Genomic DNA, 22,031 nt, shown 5'->3' with positions numbered 1-22,031 from the left:
AGCACCCAGGTCAGTCCCTGTGCCCGGCATTCGCTGTCTCCCAGGTGGTCTCAGCTGACTTTGGGGGACATGCCGGCCCAAATCAGGCTGCCTGGGCCACCTCACCCTCATGGTGCTTGGCTGGAGAGCAGACCACCCACTACCCACCTGGAAACTTGTCCCCAGGTGTCTTGGAGACGGGCAATGGCAGGGCTCTGCAGGGCAGAAAGGATTGTGTGGAGGGAATAGAAGTTCCCGAGGCATCGGCACTCCTGGGGAAGCGAAGAGATGGAGCTGTGAGGGGGAGCTGAAGCTCTGCTGCCTCTGGTTTCTGTCCCCTCATGGACTTCCCCTGTCCTGGAGGAGACACATGTCCAGGGAAGCCAGGGAGGGCACACCTGCCACCCGACGAGTAACACTGCCAGGCGCAAGGATTTGTAGCTCAGCACAAGGGAGGAAGTGAGCTTGTCCCCACTGGGACCTCAAGTCAAGGTCAACGTGGCCCTGGCATGAGGGTCAAGGGACAGTCCAGGGACTAAGACCCCAGACTTCAATCCTGAGAGCAGAGAAACAAGAGGCAATTCTCACGCATCCAGACAGGGCGTGCCAAGGCTTACCTCAGCCACCCTGATCCACAGCTCAACCACCCTGGCCCTGTCCTGTGCTGTCATGCTCGCGTCCCCAAGGCAGGTGACGAGGATGCAATTGGCCACGGTGTTGTCGTGCATCACAGTGTCACGGACGGTGGGTGCCAGGTAGTCTCGTTCCCTGTTGTCGCGCTCGGACCAGATGGAGCCGAGGCAGTGGGCGGGCACCAACGTCTTGAACAGCTCCTGCAGAAGATTCGGAGTGTCACCCGGTCCTGCCGCACCCCAGCTCGGCGTCCACAGTCCCCCATAGGCCCAGCAGGGTGAGATCAGAACTGGAGCTCAGGAAGCAGAGCATGTGGCCTGAGGCTTGTGGGAGTCCCTGGGTTTTGTCTGTGTCCACTGAATGCACCCAGTCCAGGATGACCCCGGACTCAGGACTGTGGGGAAGGGAGGGGACATTTGCTCCCAGCCCTGTCTCACTTCCTCCAAGCTCCAGAAGGCAGCCCACACATGCCCACCAGAAGGGCCATCATCCACCCATCCCAGTGCCCCTCGGGTCCCACTGCCCATTCCCATGCACATTCCCCCCGAGGCAGGGACAACCCCCAGCTTTGTTTGACTGTCTCCACTGGAGTCAATACACATCACCTTCCTGGTAAGTGCTGAGGCTGTCCGGGCCACCTGCGCAGATGGGGGATCCACCCAAGGACCTGGCAGCACTTCAGTGAGTGCCCATCCCCCACCAAAGGGCCAGACTCTGCCCACCTTCCACTCTCTCCCACCTCATTCATCGGCACAGCCACCCTGTACAGCAGGTGCTGAGTGTCCGTCTCTACCGTCCCCTGTTCGCTAGGGGACAGCGAAGGCTTGGGGAGAAAGAAAGCTGCCCAGGTCACAGTGTTGATAAGGGAGGGAGCAGGGATTTGGACCCAGATCATCGGAATCCCGAGCAGGGAATGGCAGGTGTGGGGCGGCTCATGGCACCGGGAAGGCAGGGGCCACCCACCCCGCGAGCTCCTCTGCTCACCGCAGCCATCCTCGTCAGCTGCTCTGCCACCAGCTGGGGAGGGAAGTCCAAGATGTTCGGCTTCTCCTCCCGCAGCTGGTCCTCGGTGGTCACGGCCCAGGGGCAGCTGGGCTCTGAAGCTGCCTTTAATGATGGCCCTTGCTCTGGTCCTGGAGTGGCTGACTCAGGGGCTGCTGGCTCCAGCTCTACCACACGTGGTGAGACTGGAGGTGCAGCTGGCTCCAGCCCGGGGGATGGCACTGGCTCTGGCTCTGGAAGTGGCAGGAGCTTTGGAGCTTGCTCTGGAGGAGGATAAAGAGAAAGTTTCACCCACACACCTGACAGTTTCTATGCCTTTCCAAAGATAGGAAGGGCTCCACTGCCTCTAAGGGAACGCTAGCCCATGAACCTCAACACAGACAGTCTTCCCAGACTCCAGTCCCCTCACCTTTCCGTTCGGCCTCAATGGCCTTGAGATGCTCCAGGTGGCCTGGCAGAAGGTAGGCATGGCCCTCCACGTGGGAGCCACCAAAGCTGACGTGCAGAGTGGCCAGCTGCAGGGTCCAAGAGGGAAACCGCAGGGGCTCCCTGCAATCCTGCCCTTGGCCCAGCCAGGTTCCCAGCAGGAAATAGATAGCACTGCGTGGAGGCAGATGGGCCAGAGAGTCAGTGGCCTGGCCTTTCCTTAAACACTGCCCTCCCAAGGCACTCATGTTAGCATCTGTGCCCCTGTGCCAGACCCTCCCCCTCCAGAGGAGGGCCCCATCCCAGCCCTGAGCCCTGGCTGGCTGTCCTGGCTGTGGCAGGCCTGCTCATCCAGCAGGCTGAACACAGAGTCTGTGAGAGTCTCTTGTTCCCACCGATACTCTCCTCCCCAAGGGTCTGGACACAGCCCACCCAAGCCCTGCATGAATGTGGGCCACTGGAATGAAGACTCCAGCAGACTTGGGAGCAGCTTGCTCACACACCTCCTACTATGGACCTGGCGGTGGTGCTCACAAGGGGTGGATGTGGAGAAAGGGAGGCAGGAGGGGCTGGGACTCTGCTGGGAGTGGGTCTCTAGTGAACAACGCAGCCCAGCCTCCCTTCCAATTCTCAAGGGGCCTGGGACCCATGCACAGCTCTCTTTGAGTCCAGTCCTGCCGGAGTGGAAGCCACCAGAACTCAGCCCTCCCATGGGAATCACAAGATGGGTGAGATGCAGGGTTCTCCCAGGCCTGACCCGGCCACAGCCTCCATCCTCTCCCTGCACCCTGTTTGCTAGAGACAGGAGGCCGTCCTTCTCGACCCAAAGACCACTCACTTTGGGAGGTGGTCCTGTCCTCCAGCATCCCGCACGCAATGGGCCAAGCTGCCTCCATGTGTCCCAAAGGGGATGAGGGCATCGCCCGGGATGGAGGGTAGATGGGACCTGTGAATGATGTCAAGTGTGACTGTCTGACTCTCAGATTAGAGGGGAGGGCCAGGGAGGCTGTCTGCTTCAGTCACTGAGTGACACTTAGTGTGTCCAGAAGTCCTGCTCAGAGTAGGTCCTTCATAGACATTGTTGAATGATCTCCAACCAGAACCACCCCGGGTGTCTGAGTGGGCCGGGTCCCCTCTGTGGCCCTAGAGATCCCTAAGTGGCTACACCAAGGACAAGCACCAGGACCAGCTGGATGGCATCTCAAACTCCTTGACAGGGTGCTCTCCAGGTGCTTTTCCAAACTCAAAAAGCCACAAGCCAGTGAAGGGAGAGGAAGACTACTTTCCGTGGGGGACAGAGAAATAATCACCACCAGCAACCACAGCATGGCCCACCACCCTCTCTGCAGAGCCGGGCACCAGGGCAGCACCTGGAGGGCTGATCCCATTCATCCCTGGGAGAAGCCTAGCAAGTTCATCCTCTGCCACCCCACCTTTCAGAGGAGCCAACTCAGGCTCAGAGAGATGCGGTGACATTCCCAAGGCAAGACACACAGCTGGCAGTGGGCAGAGTCACCACTGTGCTGAGGAGGAGGTGGGCAGTCACCTGGGAAACAGCTGGTCCAGCACCTGGTGGGCTGTGCTGGAGCCTGAGTAGCTGCAGAGGGAGGTGATGACACTGCAGAGGACTCTGCTGGGGAAGGCTGGCAGCACAGTCTCTGAGAGCCTCTGCATCATGCCTGCCTGGAGGCCACGCATCCTGCAGGCCTCAGTGACAGACAGAGTGGACTCATCTTCACTCTGGGTGGGATGAGGAGGGACACAGAGTCAGGGTCACCACTGCGAACCACCAGTGTTATCGGGGTCTGCAGCTGACCCAGGAACTCCTAGCCCCTCCCAGACATCTGCGACAGGAGAGCCAGGGGTCCCAACTCAGCAAAGTTCTGCGCTCTCAAAGTACAATCTGACTTTGGTCCTGCGAAGGATTCCACATTGATCTCCCTCAAGGCCATTTGCTCGCTGAGGGACAACAGAGCTCCCTCTGTGAAGAGCACCAGCCCAGTGAATCCTCAACAGACACCCCTCTCTAGAGAGGAGAACAGAGGCTTTGGCATGCCAAGTGGCTTCTCTAGGTCCTGTGGCTCAGAACTGAGAACCGCCCAAAGTGAGGGCTGAGGGACATCCCCTCTAACTGCCTGAGGCTTCATCAGACCCTGACCCGGAGGGAAATGTTATGTGGCCACCTCACCCCTCCCAGGTCTGGAAACAGTGTACAGGGCAGTGACACGTTCTGAGAATCCCTTTGACTTCCAAACACGCTGATGGTTATTTCTTTTACATTAAAGGGAGTTTGGAGACCCTCGTTATCGAGGTTTCATTTTCAAAAAAAGGCAAAATTCAAAGATACTCAGGGCCTATTGGGAAGCGACAACGACAGCAACGTTTTCTCTAATCTTCCTAGGAAAATGCAAAGAGTGCCCTCCTACCCTCCTATGCAGCTGGTGGGGAGGAGCGGAAGTCCAGATTCCTTTGGGAATGGGACTGTGGGACACTCATGGGGGACAGCCCTGTTAGGGTCCCAGGAGAACGGCAATTTGAGGTTGGATTCTGGGCCTGCCCTGGTCATCTCAGGGGCCTGGGTGGGAAGACCCCTCCGTGCCCACTCTCACCTCAGAGCAGCCCTGGTTATTGATGATGGCGCGGTGCAGCTGGTCCCTGTCCAGGGAGATGGAGTACCCGAAGCCATCCGCCAGCTCTTCCACCACCTCCTGCGTGCAGCTCTGCAAAGACAGTGCCCGAGAGCCGGTCCCGGAGGTCTGAGGGGCCTGCCTCGACTTGGCCACAGGAGGAAACCCCCGCACAGATCAGGTACCGAGCAGCATCTGCCTAGACCTCTAGCCAGGGAGGGAATGAGATGACACCTGGAGGGCTCGGGACTAACCTATGGGTAGAGGAGCTTGGTTCCCAGCACCCACTCTCCCATCCTGCTAGCCACCACCTAGGCTGGGAACACGACACACTGCCAGGCTTCCAACACCGAGCAAATGGCTCCTGCCCAGGGTGGGTCCCCGCTCAGCACCGCCGTCCATCTCTCACTCCCCTCCGACACACAAGGAAGCTCAAATTGTTGTGCAGGTGGCATCCAGTTGTGGCCTAACCCTGTTGGCTTTCCCTGTGTTACCTGAGTGCTCCTCCTACCAATTGGACAGAGGCGGTGCAGGTGAGGGCCAAGCCAGTGTCTATAGTGACTGAAAAGGCTCTTTTTCTTGGCTTTCCTGAAGCCAGAGCCTCCACAACTCGGGAGACAGCAGGAGAACATCCTCTTGTCTTCAGTGTCGCCACTCAAGTGGGCTCGATAGGATGCTATGTCTAGAATGTGGGCGCCTGGAGACCAGTGTGCTAAGTTCTGTTGGGGTCTGTCTCCAAGGAAGTGAGGTCACTTCCTCAAGGTTCCCTTACCTGGGCCCCTTCCTTCAATCACACCCACCGAAAACCTCTCTGGGATCTTGGCTGCTCACCCTCCTTGCCCATGTCACCTCCAGAACTGTACACAAATAGCCAGCACAGATCCCAACACAGGACCTTGAGATGGAACCAGGGTTCCAGCTTGAGGACATGCAGCTGAGTTCCGACCTCTTTTTTCCTACAAGCTCTGTGTCCTGGAAATGCCAATGGGCCTCCCAGGGCCTCCTCAATCACCCAACCTGCACGATGGGGGCGAGGCCAGAAATAGCTCCCTCAGGACGTCCTCAGGTGTAGAAGAGACAATAGCGACAACACCTGTGGTCTGGTTTGCATGTGTCTGATGCACACACTTAGAGATGAAAGAATGACAAGAAGGGGTGGGATGTAGTGTGGAGTACCCCTCAAAACAGGACTTGGTTCCAGCTCTATGACCTTGAGAAAGTCACTGCCCCTCTGGGCCTCATTTCCAGGTCTGCACCTTTAAGAGGTGGAAATTAGGGGAAATTCAGATACTTCCATTCACTGGCATGAAACCTTGCAAGGTCTCCTGTTTGACTTAGAATCAGACCCAAATGCCTCGTGTCGGCCTATGTAGTGGGCAGTCTCCACTATGGCTCCTGGTGCTCACTGTCTTCTGCTGTGCACGTCCTTGTGGAACCACAAGTGGTCAGGAACTGCCTTCTGAATAGAATGCAGCCAAGGTGATGGGATGGCCTGCAACCCAGGGTTAAGAACAAAAAGCCTGGCCCTTCCTTCTTACTCATTGGCTTTAGTCCCCTCCGTCTTTCCCTCCTTCTGTTTCCATCTCTCTCTCTCTCTGCATCTTATATCTCTGGAACTGGGGGAGCAAGTGTGCATGCTTTCAGTTGTCCTATGAAGATGTTCCATAGGAGAGAACGGAGGGAATGATTGGCCAACAGACAGGTAGGAACTCAGACTTTCAGTCCAAACAAACCCCGTCAACATGCATGTGAGTGAACTTGGGAGCAAACCCTCCACAAGTCGAGCCGCAATATCGCCGCAGCCACTGCTTCACAGAGACCTTGAGGCGGAGGCACCCAGCTAAGCTGTGCCCCATTCCTGGCACACAGAATTTGTGAGATGTTAAGGATTTGTATTTTCTAGGTGCAATGTCTTAGAGCAGTGTCATCAGAGAGCGACGGGAAAAGCACAGTCTGCCAGTTCCTGCCCTCTGGCCCTGCCTGTCCCCATCTACCCTCCTCTCTCTTCTCAGGCTCCTTCCAGCTCCACTGCCCTCTTTCGGACATTGTCTGGTCAGACCCACTTCTTCCTGTGAGCCTCTGCGCCAGCGGTGCCTTCCCCCTGACACTCAAACTGTTCCCAGACACAGGCAGGCGTGCCTCTCATCTGGCACCCTGCTCACAGCAAATGTCACCCCTATGATGCCTTTCAGAGCCTCCCAGGCACAGGCTCCACTGTCACAGGTCTCCCACCTGCAAGGGCATATCATCATGTCCTCCTTCTTGGTCTCATCTGGATAAAGTGAGTCCATGAAGGAGGGCTTTCTGCTTGGCGGACGAGGAGGCAGCTTCTTCTGGTTTCCTCAGGATCATGACTGTCTCTTCTGGGCTGAATGTTTCCCCTCCCAAGTCCATTGTGAAAGGAAATTCTCATTCCCTTGCTTTCAAGGGTCTGGTTTCCCCAAGAACTCAGGGAGACTGGCCTCTCCCTGGAATGCGGCACCAGCCCCTACACCCAAAGCCAGAAAATTAGCACCCAGCTTGAAACACCACCAGATCCTGAAGTCAATTCCTGCTGAGGTCCCACATCCATTTTGTAACCCCATAGTATCTCCTGATCTCACCTTTCCCCTAAGACACAGCTCCCAGCCTGCCCTTGGCTTCTTACAGGAACAGTGGGATTTCCCAGAAGCACTCCCAGACTGGGCAAGAAATGTCTTGAAATGTTCTCTATGTATTTTCCAGGACATGGGATATGGGGAGAAGTCATTTTGGTTGTGTATGTGCAACAGTTTTGATGCGAATAGCATCTTTTTCAGACAGAGATCAAAGAGTGGGGCTACAGGATGTAACAAGAAAATGGATACACTGAGCCAACGTCTTCATGGTGTGAAGTCATAGGGAGCAAAGAAGATGGTTAAGAGCAGAGAATATGGAGCCACAACTTATGTTCAAATTCCACCTCAATCACTTCCTAGATATTGGTAGAGGGCAAAGTACTTACCTCATTGGTGCCTCAGTTTCTTCATCTGTTGTTGGCAAGAAGGATAAGCGTACCTAATTTGTGAGGATATGGAGACTGCTAAAGGAGTTAATGTTTCAAAACACTTGCAACATCCAGCACATTGCATGCCCTGTACGCATACATTACAAATGAAATGTAAATGTTCTTCTGAAGCTGTCTGTTTGCTCCAGACGGGAGACTAGGGGCTGGAAGGATGTAGACAGCACTCCCTGAGACAGCACGTATCGATGAATGAACAACACTGTTGAAGGCATTACCAATGGCAGATCCGCCTCCCTATGGACATTCCCAGGCACAATCACACCCAAGCATCCCTCCTCCGTCCTGCATCATCTTCTGGGATTCTATCCAGGAATCACGGGGGCTTCTTGAACCCTGGGACCCACACCCACCACAGGTTCTCTTCTGTCTGGCAGCAAACCCCAGGCCTTGTCCTAATGGCTGCAGCCCACAGGCTCTTCACTCTGATCCTTTTCTTCACTTGAGGGAGACGTGTCATTCCCAGAGCTGGGCACACAGAGTGTCAGCCTTGGAGGAAATGCCTCCCTGGCCAGTGGCAGGTGGAAGAGCGCCGTGACGGAGTAGGATTTGTGGAGAGTCCTCCAGGTGTGGTCAGAAGGGGCCCAGCCAGGGCATTTGTCAGCAAGGTCTGGTTGGTGGACCTTGGTGACAAAAGAGTGGTGGGTACAGCATGTTTTAGAGTTCCTGGCATGAGACAATCCACAGGATGGTCATGAAGTCAGAATCAGCCTAATGAGGTCCAGCTCAATGCACTGTCATCTGTTCCCTGACTGGCTCACTAATCCAGGAGTGATTTACAAGGGGGATATTCGTGTTCTACCATCTTTTCGTTGATTGGCAGGAGCTAGTATTCTTTACAAAACTTGTGTATTTTTACATAGGAAAGGATAGGTGAGTTCTGTAACAACACTTCTTGCAAAGTTCTCACTAACGTATTGAGTCTCTAACAGAATCCACCGCTGGGAACTTCACAAAAGATCCTGACCTTTACTCTCTGGTTTTAGATCTTCCTGATTGGTAAATTTTCTTGACTCCTGGCTCCTTTCCTGAGGTTCGTCCACTTAGAACAATGTAGGACTGCAACCTCTTGCCACTTGAGAAGTAGTGGTTCAACTCTATGATGTTGGTCTTGCTTTCTAAGTGTGTGTGTGTGTGTATGTATGTGTGTATGAGACTGTTTTCTGCATCTTGCCACGTGGGTCAGATTGACTTCTTTCCTTGGAAAAGTTGTCCCTAACCACTTTCTCTGGGCTTCATTTTCAAGTCTTGAACAGTGCTGTCCAACAGTAGAATTTCACACTCTATCTAATGAAATTTAAACTTTTTTTAAATACTGACATTTAAAAAACTAAAAATAAACAAGTGAAACTAATTTTTAATGGTATATGTAAACCCATTATAACCAAGATATTACCATTTGTCCAGGCAATCTATATAAAAATTAATAGTGAGATAGTTCACATTTTTTTTTAATTGGGATCAACAAATCCATTTACATAGTCTCCATTTGTAAGTTGAAATTGTTTACATACGTGGTTTCTGTGTCCCCCACTCAGAACCTGGGCTGACGTGTTAGAGAGGAAAGAAAGCAGAACAGGCATAAGTAACGATCACTGTCAATCCAGCTCAGCACGAACACTCACCACTGACAAAAAGGCTGTCCCTGAGCAGGGAGTAGAGGCCCCTCGGGGTGACATGGTGGATCAGCTGGTTCAGCACCCAGGAATGCTGCTCTCTGTCACATGGGGTCTCTGTCACACTCTCCATCATGAGCCATGGGGTCAGGGTGGTAGGTGCAGGCAGCTTCCATGCTGGAGGCTGCCCCTTCCTCCGCAGGCCCGGGGAGAGAGGAATGTGGGGACTCTAGAGAGATGTCCTGAATCCTCTGATAATGGGGGCCAGAGGGAGGGAGGAGCAAATTGGCAGTCAGTGGAAATTGAGTCAGTGAAAATTGGAGCAAATTGAGTCGGTGAAAATTGGGGTGGTCACCGAAAGTGTTCATGACTCTCAAATGCTCAGAAAAGGGACTTCCCTGAGGGAGATCAGTCTACAGCCCAAGACAAGGGGCCCAGGCTGCTCTTCTTGAACAAGGATCCAAGCAGGGGAGGAGGCAGGAGAAGGACGAGCAGGAGAGACAGCAGGTTGGGTGCGGCTGGCTGGGACTCATCCTGCCGGGAGCTGCTGGCACCAGGGTCTCATCAGGTGCTGCAGGACTCTCTCAGTGGAGTTCAATGTGGCTGAGCTCTTGCTCATGTCTGTCAAATACTGGATGTTGGAGATGGTGGAGTTGAGTGTGAGGGCCTTCAGGTCGTGCCCCTTGGCTGCAAGAAGAGAGGGAGAGAGATGGCCATCACTGAGAGCTGGGCTGAGACCAGATCAGAAGCCTGAACTCAGTATCATCTGTTGCCTTTGCTCCCAGTGGAACCACCACCCAATGCTGCGCTCATCCAAGTTGAAGCCAGCATATCTCTCAGCTCCTCCTCCCTCCCCTGCCGGTAACACCAACTGCACCTACAGATTGCTCCTCAATGCATTCCTTCTGTTCATTCACGTCCCAGGTAGGTCTTATCTTTTCTCACCGGAACCAACACCCTAACATGCTCACTGGATGCATTGTCTAAAGGATGTTCTCTGCCTTGAACATTAGAAGCATTTTTCTGAAATGAAGATCTCACTAGAACACTCCTGCTCTAGCATCACCCGTGGCTCCCTAAGGCCTTCAGGGTTAAGTTCAAACTTCTTGACCTGGCACTCAAAGCCCTTGCACATCTGGCTCCTGCTGACTCTTCAGCCTCATTGATGCATTCACTCTGAGTTAGGCTTTGTGCTTCAGGCAAACAAAATTCCTGTCACTTCTCCCATACACTATGCTGTTTTTGCCTACAGGGCCATTGCTCATGCAATTTCCTCTGCCAGGAACACGCTCCACACCTTATTTCCCTATATAACTCCTACTCCTTCTTAAAGACCCCAATTGGGCAAAACTCCCTCCAGAGAGCTCTTCCAACCCAAAGGATGCCAGGTGCTTCTCCTCAAAACATCCCACCTTGTATTAGAATTTTCTGTGACTTTCACAAGACCAGGGGCTCTCTGAGGGCTGCATCAGATTGAAATATTGCTATAATCCTTGTGATCAGCATGCTTGCCCTCAAAGCAGAATTGCACACCTCGGCTTCCCAGCTGCCCAGTAAGAATTGGTCAGTTGAGGTGTGGGGCTGGAGAGCTCCTCTGGGGAAGGAAGAGGGGCCCCCTAGGCCTGTGGTGGCTTCTGGTTGCTCAAGCAATGAGGAAGTAGGCAGGAACATGCTGCCCGGCTCAGGAGCTGTGGAAAGGGCTGTCGTCTGGGAGACACAGAGACCCCACACAGTGGGTGAAGCCCCACAGGCTCATCTGCACTCCAACAGTGGCTGTCCCAGGACAACCATTCACAGGTGAGCCATAAATGTGAGTGACAGAAGGAGGGATTGTGTGAGTAGCGGGATGTTCGAGCCTGTGAGTGAGATGAACCCAAGAGAGACAGTGTGCTTGAAGAAGAGAGAGACGCAACAAAGAGACAGGTAGAGGCACAGATAGAGGGGATACCTGGATGGACAGAGGAAGAGCGGACAAATGGAGGGTCACAGGGAAAGCAGGAAGAACAAAGACAAGGAAGAGAAGTTGAGACATGGGAGGAAAGAGGATGGAAGGAGAGAAGAAGGACAAACCGGCGAACAGGCAGGAGGACAGTTGGACAGATTGATACCTGGACAGATGCTCGGGTGGATAGATGGAAGGAAGGAAGGAAAGAATGGAGGGAGCGAGGGAGGCAGGAATGAAGGATAGGAGGAAGAGAGGAAGGAAGGAGTCTGAGAGGAGGGAGAACTGGGAAAGTCACCTGCCCACGTTCAGAGGGTGCTTTAAAAGGAGGGTAAGGCTGAGAATACAGGACCCCTAACTCCCAGGCTTGTGTCCACCTGTCCCAATGCTGCCTGTTATTACTCGTAGAGACGGGCATATGGATGTAAAGGAAACCTTGAGCCCTACCCTCACAACACACAAAACTCAATTCCTGGACACTTTGACCTAAAGGGGAAAGGTAAAATAATGAAACTTCTAGAAGACAACATAAGAAAACATCCTCGGGACCACAGGGTAGAAAAAACTTCTCAAAGAAGACACACACACACTCTCCATACAAGAAATATCGGTAAACTGGGATTCACTAAAATTTAGGCTTTCGGTTCATCATAAGACACATTACAAGAGGGAATTTGCAAGTCACAGGATGCGAAGAGATTGTCCCAGTTCCAATATTCAACAAAGGATTCACATGCAGAATACAGAAAATCTTCAGCATATTTATTAGATAAAATGCAGTGAAAGAGATACATATTAATGCTGCTTATTTTAATGAGCCACATTTATTTGACAAGGACAGTGAACAAAGCAATCTGAAAAGCAGGGGGTGAAAAACGAACAGTAGATAAACAGAATCCCAGGAGGGTTTGGAAAAAGCAAGAGAAGCCCCTTACATAACAGTTCATTGGCCTTAGAAAAGGAAAGTACTACTGGATTCTGTTAGGAAGTCAGAAAGATTGAAATATCTAGTGGCTTCAGCGGAAAAATAAGATAGGAAAAAATAACTATGATAGTTATTTGATTTTCCTCCAAATGACTTTATCCCTTAGAGAGCAAGGCACTTTCCTTTTCAATCATCAGCACATCAAAGTTTAATTTCCCTCCATTTAGCCTTTTTCGTGGCCATAGGTTAGAAGCAGCAAAGGGGCTCAGCAGGCTGAACCAGTCTGCAGACATACTCTGTCCTGTTCCACACTGGCTCACACATGTGCAAAGTGGTCGCTTCTCACAAGGGAAAAGCCTGCAGGGCTGAGGGGCAGCCACCCCTTGGACCCTGTTTGTTAGTACCATTGGAAATTTCTCCTGAGTCCCTACTCAAAAAGGAAGTGGGTGGGGGGTAGAATAAGAAGGCCATATATTTGAAGGAAATAGGAGAAAATATTTCATTGTGAGAGTAATAAATGTTGCTTTTCAGAAGTCATGTGTATGTTGAAAGTCTATGTCTTAAGGTACCACAATGAAACAACGTACACCTCATCTTCTCCCTCTTTTATCTGAGCATTAGGTTAAAATCCATGAAATTCCTAAGCTTAAAAAATCACACAAAAATCACAAGGAAAGTTTTGGAGGTCATGGATGTGTTCAGCACTTGGTTGTGGGGATGATATGACGGGTGTATGCATATGTCCAAACTAATCAATACACATATAGAAAACGTGTGCATTTTTTGTCTATTACTCATACCTCAACAGAGCTAAAAATTCAAATAAATTCCTAAGTTTACTTTTTGAGGGTGCATAAAAGTCAAAATTTCTAATAAAATTCAGATTCTTAATTTCTGAACATAAATAGCATTCCTGCTTTGATGGGTGACCCCACGACTCTCAAAAAAATCAAGAGCAATTGCTACTGTCAATCTCAGTGGAAGTTATTTTCAACACCTCACCCCCTCCTTTACACCTCATTATTTAAAAACCAAGGAAATAGTCTACAGCTTTTAAAATGAAGGAGTAAATGAGTCAGCTTGACATTATACTTTATTCAAGATTTAATGTTAAGTAAAGGAAATAACTGAGCATGAGCAGAATCCCTTCCATAACTCATCTTTTCTCCTATGCTGATAATAAAAATGACACTCTACTGAAACATAGTTTGCATGATATATTCTCAAGTAAATATACTTTGCTGGACATTTTATTTTGAGATTCTTATTCAATTTCTTCATATTTATCTATAAAACTTATTTGGCATCTTTCATCTTTTTACCATTTTCATCTTTTTAACTTTCGAAGGTTTAACTTTCCAAGAGACTATTTTTTAATGACGAGCTAACTGATGAATTTGTGCACCAACTGTTTTTTTGAGACTGAATATACAAATGGACAAAGGACAGATCATATATGACAGTATAACTCTGACCCCCCAACGTGGGAAGCAAACATCCCAAGAAGCCAAATCACAGCCCCTGCAGCATTCAGCACAGAACAGTCAGCACTTGGTCAGTAACTGCCAGTTTCCAAAACTCTCGTTCTGCTTTCAACACAGGACCGCCAGAGAAAGCCACATGTGCTCCCTAAACCATCACATAGGATGCCTGCCTTCTACTTAGTGAGCTCCAGCTTCCCCACGTCAACAACTTCCAATCAGGCCACCCCTCCCCCACTCCCCTGACCTCTGCCACCCTCTCCCCTCCCTTTCCCTTCTGTCCTCTTCTTGTGCATGCGACAATCCTCTCCTGTCGCATTACAGTCTCTGCAATATTTTTAACGTGTGATAGACCAGCTCCTCCCTCAGAGTTCTTCCTGGTCCATATTTTCCTAGCTTAGCTTATGCGTTTATTTTTTCCATGTAGGATCATTTATCTAACTCAACAGAAAAGCTCGTTAAAATTTTTATTGGCATTGTATTCAATTTATAAAGTAATGGGACTGACCATTTAATGAAACTTCCTAACTTAAAACATAGACTGACTTTCCATTTGCCAACTATTTTTAATTGAAATTTATAGTGTGATCATTGTAGATTCTACACTGCTGTAAGGAATAACTCCAAAAGTTCCAGTGTACACTTTACCGAGTTCCTTACAATGATAACATTCTGCAAAACTATAGGACGATACCACAGCCAGCTTGTTGGCATTGATGCAATCCACTATCTTATTCAGATTTCTCCAGTTTCACTTGTACTAATTTGTTCCTGTGTATTTAGTTCTGTACAATTTTATCAGATGTGCAAGTTTCTGTATCCATCACAGCTAAAATAATGACCAGTTTAATCACTACAAGGTATTCTTGCATTGCCTATTAAAAAATCAATGGATGTTATTTTTTAGAGCAGTTTTACGTTTACAGCAAAATTTAATGAAATACACAGTGTTCTCATATAGTCCCTGCCCCCACATATGCATAACCTTTCTGTTGTCAATACCCCTCATCAGAGTAGTATACTTTTCACAATTGATGAACATACATAGGCACATCATTATCACTCAAAGTCCATAATTTACATTAAGGTTCACTCTTGGTGTCAGAGATCACTAGGGTATAACTCTGTGGTCCATTTCTGGATTCTCTACTCTGTTCCATTGATTTATGTAGCTGTCCTACAATGAAAATGATGATGCTGTGATTACAGTATGTACAAGGCAATACTAAATATTGTTAAAGTGTTTACTGCCGCATTATTCTTCCTGTCATGATTGTTTTAGCTACTCTCAGCTATGTGCCTTTCTATATAAATTTTAGAAAAAGGTGTCTCTGTCTACAAACTGTGGTGGAATTTTTATTAGAATAATATTAGACCTATAGATCAATTTGGGGATAATTGAGACCTGTCCTCATTATTCTATCCAGTAACATGGTGAGGACTGCAGAATTCTCAGCACATAACAACTCCTTCCAAACCCCCACACCAGGAGGAGACTCAACCAAACTCTGGCGTGGCTTCTAGCTGCATAAGTCTGTGTAACCGGAATGACTCCAGCCCACCATTAAAATGCCTTCCTGAGAGCTCAAAGCTGACAGAAAAATTTGCTATTTATTTTAGTCAACACCCAATTATAGGCCTCTGATCCCCCTTCTTAGAGTATTTACTAAAGAGGGCTTACAACTGTAGATATGTATCTCTCACAATTCTCTAAAGGACCTAAGAGCCACTCCTTTGAAATACAATCATTAAGACAGATAGAGCCTCTTTCTCTCAACTTCTGAGTGAGGATAGAATCCTAACTTTGATAACTGCAAAGTAACGAACACAGTGGGTCTAATCACAGTTACACTGACCAACCTTTGTACTTTTTTACTTCTTTGACTCTACTGAGCCCCTGAACACTGCTCCTTCATTCCGTCTTTAAAATTCTAGATTCACCTCCGTACAAATCTGAGCGCAGCTCAGCTTCTGTCAGCTGTTACTGAATAAAATCTGCTTTCACCACTTTAACTAATTTCTGCTGCATTTGTCTTTGACAATAGTAAGGCTCTCAATTTATTTGCATCTTCTTTAATCACTGTAATCGGTATTTTATAATTTTCAGCATCAGATCCTGTACACATGTTCCTGAATATATGCCTGAATATTTCATGTTCTTCGGAGTTGTTCTAAATAATACAGCATTTTCAAGTTTATCATCTGCAGGTTCATCATTAGTTGTAGAAATAAAATTGTCTTTTGTGTGTTGATCTTGTACTTTGTACTTGGTGAACTTTTTGTACTCATGTATTAGTTCTGATTTTTTTTTTTTTGTAGATTCCCAGAGTTTTTTTACACAGACAACAATGAAACTAGGAATGGTTACATTTTTTCCTTTCTAAACTCTATGGCTTTTATTTCCTTTACTTCTGTTATTGCCAGAAGCTTCAGTATTTTGTTGAATAAGAGTAGTGAAAGTGGTATTCCTTTCCGTGTTCCTTATTGTGGGGAGAATCATTTAGTCTTTCCCTGTTAAGCATGAAGTCAACTGTGCATTTTCTGTAGATGACCTTCAACAAGTTAAAGTAGTTTCCATCTATTTCAAACTTGCTAGAAAATTTTATGACAAACAGGAGTTGGATTGTATCAAATGTTTTCTCTACATCTCTTGCCTATTAACAAGTCTTGCCCTTAAACAAATAGACAGCCAGTTATTTCTCTGGCAAAAATTGGTTTATCTGGGATTAGCAAAGAATAGCCATTTGGAGTGTGCAACCATGGCAAGCCATGCAGGAGCACCCAGCAAGGAAGAGAGGAGAAGCTCTTTTATCTCAGAGTGGGGAAAACTGTGGGGGCTATTGGACACAGTCTTGAGGGCAGTGGCTTTTCATCGGTAGAGTTGTGACAGTCTCTCCTTGGGTTAGTTTCTGACTGGTCAGGAAGAGGATGTCTTTATTCTTCCTGTTGCACTGCGCCTTTGACATAGGGCATGAGAACTCCCTCTATTAGCCTTCCAACACTATTTCAACTACGTTTCCGTTTATTAACTTTCACATGTCCCCATTTTGATTGCCATCTTTCTCTGAAAGCACTGTTGATCTGCAGTCAGATTTTTCCACTTTCAGTAGCCTCTCGTCCCTCGAGGCCAGGAAGGAGCTTCTCTGGGAGTCATGTCCCAGGTTGGAGGAAAAACACACAGATTGGAAACCTATTGTGGCCACATTTGAGGAACACGGAGTGAGAGGAGGGAGAACTCTCTGACACTTTTTACCTGAAGTTTGCATGTTATCAAGATCATAGGCATTGGAGATGATCTGAAGTGTCATGTCATCCTCAAAGGTTTGGCAGACAAACTTCCAACAGACCTGGTCCAGACACCTTGGAAACCTTCGCATCAGATACTGTCTGCTTCCATTTGGAGAAATCTTTATTTTTAAGTCACCAAATGATGTGCAGTTCCCCCCAGAGTTTGTGCTTTCTTCAGGTGTGTCGCATGAATCCAAGTCTTGAGTTTTGTGGCAAAAAGCTTGGCTAGCAGCGCCCGATTGAGGAAAATACTATCATCTTGGTTGAGTTTTGTTAGTTTGAAATTTTTGGTAAGTTGTTCCTTGTTTTCAAGTTGTTAAATTTATGAGAATGGAACTGTTTATATTATTTTCAATGGCTGACGAACCTGCAGTGATCTATCCCTCTCGTGTGTCTCAGGCCTTTGAGGGTGAAGAGGCTTCCCCAAAGCTTCTTGAGGCAGAACCCTGTTTGCTGTTGGCCCCTAACAGCTTGAGTGCATCTGGGTTGGGGAGGAGACAGAGACTTCCAAGAACAAGTTGTTTCTTCTTGAAGGAATGCTGAAGATGCCCAAAGTATGGTACTTTGACATACAAATTATTTGGAGCCAAAAGCAATCGAGAGCCAGCAGATGCAGGAAAAACTCTTGATCTCCACCTTGACTGCTTTAAATGAAGGATAGACTTCCTCTTTGGAAAGGAAATTTATGTTTCTAAAGGAAATTTCCATTAGTGAAAGCATCTGCACCAGAAAGAGAATGACTCTTAGAGACTTTTTTTTGAGGAAGATTAGCCCTGAGCTAACATTCCCCACCAACCCTCCTCTTTTGCTTAAAAAGATAGGCCCTGAGCTAACATCCGTGCCCATCCTCCTCTACTTTATACGTGGGATGCCTGCCACAGCATGGCTCAATAAGTGTTGTGTAGGTCCGCACCTGGGATCTGAACTGGTGAACCCCAGGCCATCAAAGCAGAATGTGTGAATTTAACCCGTGTGCCACCAGGCCAGCCCCTAGAGATTTTTTTTTTTTTGAGGAAGATTAGCCCTGAGCTAACTGCTGCCAATCCTCCTCTTTTTGCTGAGGATGACTGGCCCTGAGCTAGCATCCACACCCATCTTCCTCTGCTTTATATGTGGGACACCTGCCACAGCATGGCATGCCAAGTAGTGCCATGTCTGCACCCGGGATCAGAACCGGCGAACCCCAGGCCACCAAAGCGGAACATGCGCACTTAACCAGTGAACCACCAGGCCAACCCCTAGAGAATTTTTTTAGCTGAGAGATTTATCTGCATAACAAGGCAAGCTGTATTTATTATGCATTTTCTCCCCTCATTTTCCCATAATTTTTCTTCAGCCACTTCCTGCTGCTGCTCACCCAGATGGCTTCCTGCTTCCAAGTTCCCCCATGTGCACCCAGTGTGGACTGGACTTGCAACTGGCAGCTGGTGTGGAGCTGCCTGCTCAAGGGCTGCAGAGCACCATCCTAAGTCTCATCCCCACCATGACCTACCTGGCCAGCAATACTCAGGATCTGCCACCACTGCACAGGATTGGGGCCGTGGCACTGATGGTTCAGATTGTGGGCAATACCCAGCCCAATTCCCACCCACTTTTGTTGACCACACACCTGTGCTGTTTGCAGATGGTGCAGATTTAAAAGAGAAGTCATATCCTGTCATTAAAGTGGAACTGTTGGGCTGCCTTGAGGAATTTTTCAACACCTGTAAAACTAAAGAGAAACTTGGAGAATTATCAGAAGAGTTCTACAAAAATGAACTACTATTGATTGAAATGTTGAATATACCTGTCCCTGCAGTTGCTACATTGAGATGTCTTTTAGACAGTTCTCCTAGGGAAGATTTACTAGACATTCTGACATCACTTATCCAAACAAGCAACAAAAATGCTCCAAATTTTAGATACCATGACTCTGGAAGAACTGTCCAAGATGATGATACCACTGCTGGTGAAACAAATGCAAGAATTGAAATTGCTTTAAAAAAACAGAGAACTTGGGGCCAGCCTGGTGGCACAGTGGTTAGGTTTGCATGTTCTCCTTCAGTGGCCCGGGGTTCGCCAGTTCAGATCCTGGGTGCAGACCTACGCACCACTCATCAAGCCATGCTGTGGCAGGAGTCCCACATATAATGTAGAGGAAGATGGGCATGCAGGTTAGCACAAGGCCAGTCATCCTCAGCGAAAAGAGGAGGAGTGGTGGCAGATGTTAATGAGGGCTAATCTTCCTAAAAATATTATAATAATAATAAAACAGAAAAAGCGAGAAGGATGATAATAAATGCATTATGTGAATATGCCTCAATAGGATTTCAAACATCCTGGGTACTTTATTTTTTTTATTTTTTGAGGAAGATTAGTCCTGAGCTAACATCTGCTGCCAGTCGTCCTCTTTTTGCTGAGGAAGACTCGTCCTGAGCTAACATTTGTGCCCATCTTCCTCCACTTTATATGTGGGATGCCTACCACAACACGGCTTGCCAAGCGATGCCCGGGATCCGAACCTGCAAACCCTGTGCTGCTGAAGCGGAACGTGTGCACTTAACTGCTACACCACCGGGCTGGACACCATCGTAGGTACTTTAAAAAACGAACGTGAGGAAGAAGATAATCATGATATTGTCATGCTAGAAAAAAAAGTGAGCATCCAATATGTCAGAAGAAGCCCATTAGATCTGTGTCAACAAGAGAAAAAGACTTAAAAAATGCTGCAAGCAATGCCAGAATATGTTCAGATTAGAAATTATTTAGAATTTATGGTGGAACTTTCTGGAACAAAAGTGCAACTGACCATCCAGACATTCAAGAAGCCTAAATTCTTCTGAATAATAAGCATTTTGCCTTGAAAAATTGAAGGAAAGAATGTTGGAATATTAGGCTGTCAAACAGCTGAAAACCAATCTGAAGGGCCCATTCTTTGCTTTGCTGACCCTCCTAGAGTTGGCAAAACAATGTGGGAAAGTCTGTGGCCAAGACTCTAGATCGAGATTTCCACAAGATTGTATTTGGATGAGAACATGAATAGTCTGACATTGGAGGACACAGGCACACCTATGTTGGCAGTATACCTGGTCATACAATCAATGACTTGAAGACCGTTGAGGTTAACAATCTGGTGTTTCTATTAGATGAGGTTGACAAATTAGAAAAAATTGTGTCCAGGTGATCCTGCAGCAGCTCTGCTTGAGGTATTGGATCATGAACAAAACCATAGCTTCACAAATCATTCTCTAAATGTGGGCTTTAACCTCTCCCAAGTTATTTTAATAACTATCGCCAATACCACTGCTACTACTCCACCTGTCTTCTTGGACAGAATGAGGACATTCAGGTGCCAGGGTATACACAAGAGAAGATAGATTGCCAGCAAGCACTTGATCCCAAAGCAACTGGAACAACATGGGCTGAGTCCTCAGCAGATTCAGATCTCTCAGGTTACTCCTCTTCACATCTTCACCAGGTGTGCCAGAGAGGCAGGGGGTCATTCTCTGGATAGCTGGTTTGGGGCCATTTGCCCAGCTGTTGCTGTGAAGGTGGGAAAAGAACAATATAAGGAAGTCAAGTTGGGCCATTTTGATGTGAATGAGAAAGAAATTTACAGAGAAAACATCTTAGAAGACGCAAAATCTGAATCTATCAATGACAGCAGTTACTTGGCCCTACCACCTGAAATGCCAATTTTGATTGATTTCTATGCTCCAAAAGACATCTTTGGGCTCCAGATATATAAAATGGGCAATTGAGTCAACCAGGAATGGCAATAAGTTTGGATTGGACTCCCTTAGGTGGAGAAATCATATTTGTGGAGGCAAGTTGAATGGATGGCGAAGGTCATTTAACTCCAACTGCTCAGCTAGGGGATATCATGAGAAGAGTCTGCTCATCTTGCTATTATCAGACTCTGCAGCAATGCCGAGAAATACCATCTGCCCTGTGCTTCTGGAAGTTTTGATCTTAACAACACAGACATCCACGTGCACTTTCCAGCTGGAGCTGTCACAAAAGATGGACCCCAAGCTGGAGTTATCACAGTGACTTGTCTTGCCTCACCTTTTAGTGGGCTGCTTTTACATTCAAATGTAGTTATGACTGGAGAAATTACAGAGGGGTCTTGATCTTCCAATGAATTAAAGAAAAAGTGCTGGCAGCACACAGAGCAGGATGGAAGTGAATCATCATTTCTCAGAGGAATGAAAAAGACCTTGAAGAAATCCCAGGCGATGTATGATAGCATTGAAGTTTTGTCACAGCAAACTGCCTGGATGAAGCTTTTGATGCTGTCTTTACTGTCAAGACCTACCTACTCTCTTAAATTGCGTTTTGTAGGCCCAAATCTCAACTTTACAGAATTTTCAGTTATGACGTGCCAACAGCACTGACAAAATTGATTTTATTCACAGCAGTAGGGGTAAGTAAACTGTCTCTAATTTGTGAACACAATCACAAGAATGATTATGAACCTCACTCAAGTGGCGGTTAGTGTTTATTAGAGAAACATTAATTTAATAAATTGGTAAAAATTGAAAAAAGTCTGAATCATCTGGCTACCTTTTTGAGTCTTATATTTTATGAAATTCAAGCCATAGTCAAATTACTGTGTAATCAATTTATTTCCTTTTGTTAATTTGTCTCACGCAAACTTAATCTGCAGAGCAGCCACAGAACCTAAAAACCTAGGAGGAAGTCATTTTGTCCCCTCCAGTGGGCAAAGTCCCTCTTGCTGCTGCCCAGCAGGCTTGGTACCTCCAGGGGAAGCAGGAAAGTCTCATGGGTGACAGGGAAGGAGAATCTTCTCTTGGTTTCTTTGTTAGTGACACTTTCCAAAGACCCCCTTGGGAGTGTTGCTGTGCTAATTCGGAAGAGTTCCTGAGACTCATTACATCTGGAGGAGGACAAGCCTATCTGGGCTGAGTTCTGTTGGCAGATCAGGATCTGAGATTACTGAATCTGGGTCTCCTTCTAAAGTTGGGGAGTAAGACACCCTGTCACTGTGTTGTTCCTCCAGTCCTGAAGTCCCAAGTCAGTTTGCCTTCTTCTTACCACCTTTCAGAGTTCTCACTAAATTTCTTCTT

The sequence above is a fragment of the Equus asinus genome, unplaced genomic scaffold (genome assembly GCF_041296235.1).
Source record: "Equus asinus isolate D_3611 breed Donkey unplaced genomic scaffold, EquAss-T2T_v2 contig_2, whole genome shotgun sequence".
Classification (NCBI taxonomy): Eukaryota; Metazoa; Chordata; class Mammalia; order Perissodactyla; family Equidae; genus Equus; species Equus asinus.
The sequence above is the reverse complement of the archived record's forward strand: the minus strand, read 5'-3'. Positions refer to the sequence as shown.